This window comes from Macrotis lagotis, chromosome 1, assembly GCF_037893015.1.
Source record: "Macrotis lagotis isolate mMagLag1 chromosome 1, bilby.v1.9.chrom.fasta, whole genome shotgun sequence".
NCBI classification, from domain to species: Eukaryota; Metazoa; Chordata; class Mammalia; order Peramelemorphia; family Peramelidae; genus Macrotis; species Macrotis lagotis.
Window position 1 is genome coordinate 39,653,709 of NC_133658.1, and position 6,748 is coordinate 39,660,456.

General features: G+C 37.8%; 1 pseudogene; it reads left to right on the forward strand.

The window, feature by feature from the left end:
- The first annotated feature begins 6,276 nt into the window (after positions 1-6,276).
- Positions 6,277-6,507, forward strand: LOC141513160 (heat shock factor-binding protein 1 pseudogene; annotated as a pseudogene).
- The last annotated feature ends 241 nt before the right edge of the window (positions 6,508-6,748 follow it).

Below are 6,748 nucleotides of genomic sequence, written 5' to 3' on the forward strand. Positions count from 1 at the left end.
CAGAGTTTCCCTGATTCTGGTTCTGTCTACATTCAAAAGCCCAATGATATCCTTTTTCCACATATTGGGCATTTGGAAGAAGGCCAGTTTTGTTGTTGACCATTCCCTGCCTTATTCTTCCATAACATTTTATTTTTACAGTCTCTTTTGTAATGACCTGGCTTTCCACATTTAAAACAATTACTGATCCTCTGACCCTGCCCCCCCTTTTCTTATTGGCAGTCATCATAGCTGCTTGAAAAGTATAGGAACCTACTTCCATGCTCTTCCTAATGTAATCATCAAGAGTGGGATTTGGGGGGAGTGTAAGAAAAGCATATTTATAGTCAGCCATGCAATTTTCCAAGGCCAGTTGAATAAACAACATGTCAGAGGCTGGGTGGTTCCTATAGATCTTTCTACTGCTTCTTGTAAAGGAGAAACAAAATCTGTAAAGCTTTCTGAGTTAGTTTATATGATTTTCACAAACGATTGCTTTTTATATCTAGGCATGATTAAGTTTTTCCAGGCTGCCACTGAACACTCTCTGATATATTGATAAACCTCTAGAATATAACCTAATTGACATGTGGGGCTATTGTTAATTCCAGCCCCAAGCATCATATCTGATGTGGGGGCTTTTACTCCATATTGATTAAATAACTCTGTGTGTTTCAGGGAGCATTTCTCATGATAATTAGACTGCCATTGTAAAAACTCTGCAGGGTAACAATGACCTAGCTGTGTGGCCTTGGGCAAGCCACTTAACCCCATTTGCCTTGCAAAAAAAATCTAAAAAAAAAGTTTAAAAAAAAAACTGCAGGTTCCAAACATAATCTTGCCGGTTGTCTCCAATCATAAGGACGTAAGACATCAATTCCAATGTGTTCAAATAGGGCAATAACATATGGAGCAGTGGAGCCATTATCCTTAAATGCCTTTTTAAAGTCTTTTACAGTTTTTATGTCACTGTCTTGGAATGTTCTATTCAGTTGCTGGTCAACAATAACAGGATAGAGTAGTGATCTCAACTCAGAGATGTCCTCCCCCTTTTCTTGCACAGCAATCACTATTTTTTGCATAGGAGTCTGGGTATTATTGTGTTCTGATTGTCCATTAGGTGGGGCCATAGGACCACAAAAACTAGGGCAGGAGGGAGAAAGAGGGTAAAGGGGCACCATGCTGGAGGTGAGTGGGGGTGGCTCAGGTTATTGTTCTATTTTTCCCTTTACCATTCTTAGCACTTTTCCCCTCTGTTTGGCTTTCTATTTAAAATTTTCTTATCTCTTTTAAAGCTTCTGGATTAGAAAGATAAATCTTAATAATATTTTATAAAGCAAAGGCTTCGGTAGGAAATTTCTCAGGCCCTACTTCATTACAGTAAGCAATCACTTGTTCTCCAACTATTTTCCAATCTTCTAATCTTAAATCTCCTTTCCTTGGGAACCATGAAGAACATTCATAAACGGTCTGTAGAAACTTATTTATGTGTTTTTTGTCAATTTCTAAGCCTTTCTCTTTAGCCAGTTTCTTTAAAATTTTTACATCCTATTCAGGCTTTTTTAGTTCTTTAGAAAGTTCCTTCCCCATAGCACCCACTATAAATGAAAGTAAAAAGCCGCTGCTGCAGATTGGTTTATCTTCAAGCCTTCCCCTACCTTAATCCTGGGATTATTCACAGCATCAGCAGGGGATTTTCTTCTCCTGAAAGACTATCTCAGCCTCCTGACTATCTCAGCCTCCTGACAGCTTCAAGTCCCAGTACCTGCCAAATATTGAGTTCCCCTGTCTACCAGGGGAATTAATTTAGCTCAGGAGAGAAAAGAATCATGCATACACTCTCGTGAGGTTGCTAGCAAGACAACTAGAATGCTCTTCATTGATAATTTCAAACAGTTCTTTATAGCAAAAAGCCACAAAATTAGTATACAGGATAAAACAATGATGTTTCTCTAATTTGGGCAGGATGTAATCTAGCAGGATATAATCCAGGTCAAGAAGTTCGGGTACAGAGCTATCACCAAGTAAGGTAATGAATGACACAGTTGTGTTATTACAGCAGAGTTCCATGGAAAGTCTTCAGCCTGAGGGTCACCTAAGCCTGGGCTTTTAGTCATAACTGACTTTATAACCCAAACTCACCTGAGCAACTCTCAACACTTACTTTAGGGAAGTGGAAACTTTCCAACTCTTGCTAACATGGCTTTAGAAAAAGGAGGACTCATTGAAACCATGAGGGAGGTTTCACTCAGTTATAGTCCCACTCAGTCCCTCCTCTTATTTCTTATTTTTTGAACCCCCCTCACATTACTAATTACTAATACTAATTAGTAATAGCCCATTCTCTAAATCAGAGATCAGATTCTTCCTTGATAGGAAATACAGACTCATGTGGAATATAACCATGCCACTCAATAATCTTTACCTCCTTTTCTCTCAATAGAGTACATCTTCACCCCACCTCTCCTCCTTTCCATCAAAACCTTCATCCTTTGGCTGGTACACTATTTATAAGGAGAGGGGCATAATTATAGGTGACACACTTACAGAATTAAGGGGAAGTTACAGGTATCTAAAGGGGCAGAGCCCCTGACTAAACAATGTTCAAATGGGTGTGAGATGGTGGAGATGAATTGGTTCAGTCTTTCTCCCTATCTCTTCTCTTCTCCCCTAGAGATAGCCAAGGTTCTTCTGCATTTTCTGAATCTGTTCCAAAAGGTCTTCTCCAGCTCAGGTGACTTGTTGAGACCTTCTCTTCTGGTAAAGGGATTTCTTAACATAACATTTTACTCAGATCAAAACACATGTTTTCATCACAAGACAATAATATTATGGAGCTTATTACAAATTATATCTTGTCTTAGTCACTGTCATGTTGACATACATACTTCACTTTAACACAATAAACTTTCCCAATTGTTTCACTACAAGAGTGAACTCACTGAAAATTATCAAATTAACTTAAGCTTGTAACATATACATTTGACAATCATTTTAGTACTAAGAGTATCCAGTGAGTGATTTGCAAATAAAAAATCTTGGGGAAGCTAGGTGGCACAGTGGATAGAGCACCAGCCCTGGAGTCAGGAGGATCTGAGTTCAAATCCAGCCTCAGACACTTAAAAATTACCTAGCTGTGTGACCTTGGGCAAGTCACTTAACTCCATTGCCTTGCCCCCCGGGAAAAAACAAACAAAAAGTCTTAACTTCTTGCTCTCGTTACAATAATGCCTCAAATATCTTTAGTCAAAAAAGAATTTTTTAAATATTTCCAAATATACCATAGATTCTTTTTTCTTGAATATAAACTGGACCTTGAAACTAATTATAGAGGATTATATTTTTATGTCCTAAAAACTTCCCATTCTTCTTACCTAAATATTTCCTTATCTAAACATAAAGCTGAAAGTAGGTGCCAGAGTCATACACTTAACTAATCCTGCTATTAAATCCAATTGACCTAAAATTTCCTTATTTGGTTTACATAAAGTAGATTACCATAAAGATCCAGGTTATCATAGGAAAATTTCTTTATAGATATAATTTGTGAATGTCAGTGTCCATGCCATGTGGGTAGTCAAATCCCTTAAACCAGATTTAATTCACCAGGTGAGACATATCCAAATGTCACATTTGAGAAATCAAGCCAAAAATGGTCCAACCTCAGGCCACACTGAAAAGTTACCCTTTCAACTACTCACCTCTGTCACCTGAATCAGCCCATTGGCTTTTCTGGCTCCATGAACACATTGACCCAACTAGCATTTTCTTTTTGTTGACCAATCCTGGCATCAGACATAAAAGAGAAAATTGATTAAAAGTCCCATGATCTTGGGGGGGGGGGGAAGCTAGGTGGCGCAGTGGATAAAACACCAGCCCTGGAGTCAGGAGTACCTGGGTTCAAATCCAGTCTCAGACACTTAATAATTACCTAGCTGTGTGGCCTTGGGCAAGCCACTTAACCCCATTTGCCTTGCAAAAACCTAAAAAAAAAAAGTCCCATGATCTAAAATAGTAATTTTACCTAATTAGGACTTCAAGTCCAATCACTAAATTCCAGTATAGTGATGGGGTCCCAATTAATAAATCCTCTTCACAAAGCTTTGAGTATACTTCCTGGGTCCTTGCTAAAACCAGGAATTCTAACTATAGATGACCCTACATACCTCATATCCTTCCTCTTGCTCTAGATATCCAGACCCACATCCCTTTGTCTGAAATCATAACTATTCTATCCCTATATAAACATGGCATTATTAGATGTCTCTTGGTTAGAGACCCCTCCTTATAGCCCATTTAATTTTGCAACAAATAAACACCTCCTTTGGCTAGAAGATTGCCTATCATCTCTTAAATTCTCACATAAAAATTAGCTAAAGATTGTCACAGAAAAATCTCAAATTATCTTTCATGTTTTCATGTTTTATCTTTCTCATATTGCACAGGTGATTTTACTTTGAAGTAAACAACAACAGTTTTGGGATATATAACCACAATAATCCCAATTTGTGTGTGTGTGTGTGTGTGTGTGTGTGTGTGTGTGTGTGTGTATCTTACATTATATATATATATATATGTATATATATAATTTCTATACATTAAACTTGTATATCTATTAGCATGCTTAAAAATACAAATCATTCCTTTCAGAGTTCTTTCAAATCATTAGAGCAAGATGACTTTAAATTTTCTAATATGCATTATTAATTCCAATAACAAAACAGTAGTAAGAACATAGATTTAAACATACACCCACAGGAACATACACACTCACACCATATCAGTTTCCTTCCATATTTCCTTAGCTAGGAACTGCCCTGCTGAAGGCAGACAAAGGGCCACATAGAAACTCTTATCCTCATCCTGAGGGTCCTTTGAATTAACATAAATATTGAATGCATGGCAGACCAAGTCCTTAGAGGACCCATACTTTGGTCAGAAGATGTTTCCTCTGAGATAGGCTCCTTTCTAATGTGTGAGCATGTTTCATTCACATTCACAGTGAAAATGTCACCCCAAATGAGGAGGCATGCTGTTGAGTTTTTGCATTGGAAATAAATATATGTTAACCTTTCCAGAGTTTGTCCTAATCAAGGACAAACATTATCAGAGTTTTGTCAATAAGAAAGAGCAAAACAGTGAGTTGGTTATCAAGCACAATTTATTGATATTTTTCTAAGTCTTGGACTTTTCCTGTGTGTATGAGAGGGGAGGGGTCTATCTAGAGAGCCACATTTCCCAAAATGGAGTCCTATGCTTGGACTTCAATATCTTTGTCTATCAGAAGGTAGGACCAGAAGCATCATCTCAAGAAGAGTATGACACCACAACTAGGAAAAGGTAGGGGGATCTCAGGATGGGGAGAAGGGAACTCAGGAGTTGGGAAAGGAGGAGTTGAACATCCCAAATTCCAGTAAAAGAAATGCTCCATCAATTGTCCTAGAGACTTCAAAGAAATGGAGACAGCTAGAGACTCATGGGGAGACTGAAAAGGTGAACTTTTATTCTGATTACAATTGAGGGAGTTTTTTTTCTAAGTACTCTTTTCGATTGCTACATTGACCTGCAAGGGTTAGTACCATTGTGAAAAGTGACTTTCATCCACCAACTCTGTTATTAAAGATCCAGAAAAATAATTCAAGAAATTATATGTCTATATACATATGTGTGTGCATATAAATACATATATGTGAATGTATGGCAAAATTCATTGTTGAAGAGTTATGATTTCCCTCCATTCTGTTATCTTCTGTTTATCCTTCTCTTTCTCTTTTACCCTGTTCCTCCTTAAAATTCTATTTTGCTTCTGATCACTGTCTTCCTTAATCCACCCTCCCTTTCACCATCCTATACCTTTTCTTTTATGCCTTTGCCTTCCTATTTCCCTAGTCAGTCTTTGAAACAATTCTGATTAGACTAAGGTTTAAATGCTGCCTACCACTACCATCCCCATTTTCCCTTCCAGTGTAAAAGCTCTTCCTTGTGGACCTAATCGGCCTTGGCAACAGATTGAAAGGAGAAAGAGAGTCAGGAATCAAGGATTACTCCTAGTTTGTGAGCTTAAAGGATTGAAAGATGATGTTACCCTCTACACTAATAGGAAAAGCAAAGGTAATAGGGAAGAAGGTTTTAGGGGGAAGGATAAAGTTCTAATTTGGACATGTTTAGTTTAAGATATTTACTGTTTAAGAAGTCTGAAAGGCAATTGGAGATGGTAGACCAGAGGTCAACAGAGACAGATATGGAGAAGTATATTTAAGAATCAACAGCTTAGGAGTGCAGTCTGGAGCCGGCGCGATGGCGGAGAAGGACCCCAAAACTGTACAGGACCTGACTGCTGTAGTTCAGACCCTGCTCCAGCAGATGCATGAAAAGTTTCAGACCATGTCAGATCAGATTATTGGCCGAATTGATGATATGAGCAGTCACATTGATGATCTGGAGAAAAACATCACTGACCTTATGACCCAAGCAAGGGTGGAAGAAATAAAAGGGGAAAACAGAGTACCTGCTACACGCAAAAGTTAAAGGTGTTGTTAATCATTTGGAGTGGATTCTGGAAAATATTTTTTACAAGCCAAGAGGTGAATGAACAGCTTTTCTCAGCTAACTACTGTGCACAAACATTTTTTATTATAAAGCTTGTATTCCTCAAATATGCAGTTTAGGTTTCAAAGTGATTTATTTTTTGATTTCTTGTGCGTGGTAGCTTCATAATATAATACATAAAATGTGTAAACATTAGTTAGTAAACTAAAATTCTGTCTTC